Below are 4,631 nucleotides of genomic sequence, written 5' to 3' on the forward strand. Positions count from 1 at the left end.
AACCAGCGTGCTAACAACCGAAATGTTTTGTTTTAGTGAGGGTATATTAGTCAAGTGGATTACTACAAAAAATTTGTTGACACGAATGTATTTTTCTAAAAGAAATTATCCTCTGTACTAATACGAGTTTCATAAAAATATATATAATGATATATATTTTATGTACGATCAATGTAGACGTTAGAATAGAGTCAGACATTGAATAATTATATGAGAATACAATAAGTTTCTTACCTATTGTATTATTATTCAAAATTTATTACAGTCAGTCAAACATGATATATAAATAATAGTTAATAATTGCTATCTTAACCTCTTCGATCGCTATCGATACTAATTTAATTAGAGTATTGACTTTTCCGCTTTATACAAAAAAAAAGTTTTAGAATAAAAAGTATTTGAACAGAGCCGGCTTCGATTTGAAAATTCGAATCAATTATGGGTAGGTTCGTATATACCGGAAGGTTTGGTTTAATCAAACAATTCTGGAATAATTCAGTTGTAAGGATATAATGATGTTTGTTTTAATGAAAGTCGACTAATTGATGGAATTACGTTAATTACAAAGAACGTACACTCGGAGTGTTCGGAATTTTGATAAAATTTTTTATTTACATGAACAATAAATGGAACTGGAATTGATTAATGAGTTTTTATTATCTTTTTGAAGTAGACACCTTTTATTGTTGATAAAATGTAACGGTTCGATACAATATCGTACTAATTGCCCCCTTATTACACCCCGTTAAGTCTGTAATTGATAGAGATAAGAAAAAAAGTGTTTATACAACATTTCCATTAAATCAAGCTTGATTTTATTCTATATTTGGACAATATTTTATCATTGAGTACTACAGCTCGAAATATTCGTCGTAATTCGTCAAGTCAAGTCAAGATGGCGCTAGAAAACGTCTATTAATTGCTACTTGTATGATCTGAAGAAATCCATTAAATTTTTTTCTGTGTGTATAAATATATTTTCATTACTAAAGTCAATCTAATGATTCTCCTAAAAATAAAATCTATTTTCCATATTACAACAACTAAATTTCATACAACTTCCCACCCACGTATACACACCACAACAATATTGATTCCTATTACAATAAACGACCGGGTCAATCGACCTTTCAAGGTTACTCTCCTCGTCCCTTAATTTAGGCCAGTTAAAGTATCTAAATGGAATTAATAATGTCAAAAACGCGATAAATCTGTAGAAAAAAGCACATTACTCTTAATTGGAACGTCAATTTTTCTATAATACATTTGTACAACATTCAAATATTGTTTATATGAAAACCGTTATAAGTTCCGTCCGCCATATTGTCGAGCTGCGTGTGAGTTATTTGTCAAATGTCAAAAATTTGTTTATTTTGTTCCTACATTCAATAATATTCGAAGAATGGTCTACATAACCTCAATTCTACATTCTACAATATTAAATTTAACCTATTAAATAACATAATAAAGTATTTGAGCTTTTTTAAGATTAAAAGATTCGAGTTTCCTTTCAATCTCATATAAACCGGCTTAAATTTTGAAACAGCGGCTTCAATCAATGATACACTGCAATATCAACGTGTGTCGGGATTGAGGGGGTGGTATGGTTGGGGGTGGTTCCCTTTCTCCAAACCGACGAGACGGGTCAATGTCATTGTAGTTGCTGTCGGTTTTAGATGTCTGTGCTATACTGACGAAATGATTTTCTTTTATACCAAAGATTCGCAATTGAAAATTAACAATCCAAATTCGTTTTTTGTTTATATTTCTATTATAACCATAGAAGTTATTGGGAACGCGTAGCTAATATAGTAAACCAATAACTTTATAAATTATTTTTATAAATATAACCATAGCGTCGAGGCAATTCAATCCCAATGGCGTCGGAAGAGTTGGAGGAGTCTCGACGCCAGACGTCATTCACCTGAATATATAATAATCCGCAATGCGCTGTTGTCAGCTCAAAATACCTTCTATTAGCTTTCATATAAATTCTTAATAAACGTCTATATTCATCAATAAAATGTATTTACATTGAGAACAAAACCCAAATAACGACTTATTTTGCTTATATCTTTTATATTCATAGTATGTACAATAAACATTTACATTTTTAATCAATTAATCAAGATTTGAAAACCGGCAACACCGCGATCGTCCCACCTTCACTACGCTTCTTATTTAGTTTCATTCCTATACGTTCTGCGCATCTAGTGATTGTTCACGTGGACCTTTTCTGTTTTGTTATCATTTATATGAATCATGACACCGTGTTTGGGGTAGGTCTGAAATTCGAAACGTGCTAATAAAAAACAATTACATACTTTTTATTCTTTATTTATATCTAAACGAGTTCGACAAAAATAAACCACAGAAGAGTTGAATTGATTATTGGTATGCAATTATAAAAATCGATTAAATTATAGAATAAAAATAGAAATAATTCATTATAATTAAAAACTATAGTTTTTTTTTTTAAAATGTGTGTCATTAATTCTAATTTTTTTTAATTAGATTCTTAGTATAAATAATTAGTAATAGGTGTATAAATAATCCCAATTCAATCAGGTATACTATTCTAAAAACAGATTTGTATTGAGTATTGCCTATCTATAATTAGGAAAAGATAAGTTCAATGCACTACGCGTTTATTGTTAATATGAGACGATAAAAAAACATTATTTTATTGATCAATAATGAGGCATATCAGTTTTTATAATTATTAAATAAGGTTCACTGTAAAAAACTATATCTAGAAGACATTATAGTTTTCATTCTTAGCTACATACTACCGTAAATAATTAGAAATTTTTATCCTTTAATTGTTTCCATGTGTAATTATTGATAAAATATCATTTTTTATTAATTCTTGAAAGGTAATATATACTGTTAGCCGTATATTATTTTAGTTTAATAAATATATAGACTTAAATATAAAAGTTCCATTTAGATATTAGTTCTTCTATTAATTTGGAGATGGCGCTACAATAGTAATTGAAATGGACATTTTCTATCCCCTATTAAATAAATTCTGTATTTAGTTCATCTATTAATACTTAGATGGTGGTGTGATCAGAATAATATATGGGATACATTTTGTATTAATTCAAGTACGTTTTTTTGTATAACCGAATTAAAACTTGCATTGTCTCCAAATTAGGTAAAGACATTGTGGTTTTTGTTTTTATCTTTCGTACATTTATAAATAAGTTTCAAACAATCAACAATCGAAACCACATAAATTTATTGATATATTAATGTATTTAAATAATTACAAGGTTTACTAGTCAAATTAGGATATTTGTTGTGTACAATTTGTCCTTAATACACTTCCATGTATTTTGATGATTATGTTTCACAATACAAACATGGCGATTAGTATATAATAGTATTCAAATTGATCTATTTTGATAAGTTAAATGACCATATTTTTTTGATATTAATCTTAGTCAAAAAAAAATTATTGTAAACAGGAAATACATTACAGGAAATAATATAATTTTTATTAGGGAACAGGCTTTTCTATAATACTAGAATCGTAGTTAATAAAAAAGAGTTCTTGGTATTAGATTTAATCTGCAGGTGTTCCTAAGTCGTACAAATCTGGTTTTTGTATTGAAAGAAAGTTGAATATAAAACGTATCGTAAATTAACATCCGAGAGTCACTATTCTTTGTAAAATGCTTACCTGTGTCTTTTTACCTGCGCATCCCTTACTTATAAAATTGAATTGGTATTTCCAATAAGAGGGTTTTTATAGTACTGCATTCCTAGATATTTAAATGTCCCACTAGTAGATTTCATTTATTGTAAAGTTGATTTAGAAATTGAAATTTCATATACGAGGGTTTTAAAAAAGTTTTTCCGACTTAAATTTAAAAAATAATTACAATTTGATTATACAGGGTGAGTCGTACGAGCTCTAGTAAGTAAAAAGTGACATTTTTCAAATCTCGTAGCTATTTAAAATATCTAAAATTACTTTAATAAAATTTTAGAGTTTTTAATACGAAAAAAAAAATTAACGGTAACAAATTCATTCTAAAATTCTAGTTTTTCCGTATGATCTAGTTGACGTTTATCAATATATGATGCATCCTGTATATTCCACTCGAATTTTTATAATTCTCGCTGTCTACAGTGAAATCAAAAGTGCTCTTCACATCAGCACTGTCGTAATCATCGAAGAAGAGAGAGAGAGAGAGATAGATAGAGCAGTGTTGCCAGAGCTACTACAATTGTGTATTTTATACGCTAGTACATTTTTCCTTTTTTATAATACATTTTCTCTGCGTTCGCAAATATAAAGTTATTTTATATTTTCGTTTAATAAAATAAACTAGAAATTGTACTAGATATTTAGATCATGAGATTTTTGTACTGCATTGCTAATTTTATCGGTAAACTTTATATAAATTTTCCATACTTAAAATAATAATTGACACAGTCTATACCATTTTTGGAAAAAGAAATTTAATTTGAACTTATGTTTATACATCTTTCTATAATTTTATTAAATTTGTTTGAAGTTGGTACAATCTAGTACATTCAATTTTTACATTCAGCTTTTAAACTATGGCAACACTGGGGATAAGTGAGACTCCAAACAAGTGGGACTCTGAGTAGTATCT

Source organism: Diorhabda sublineata, chromosome 6 (genome assembly GCF_026230105.1).
Source record: "Diorhabda sublineata isolate icDioSubl1.1 chromosome 6, icDioSubl1.1, whole genome shotgun sequence".
Classification (NCBI taxonomy): domain Eukaryota; kingdom Metazoa; phylum Arthropoda; class Insecta; order Coleoptera; family Chrysomelidae; genus Diorhabda; species Diorhabda sublineata.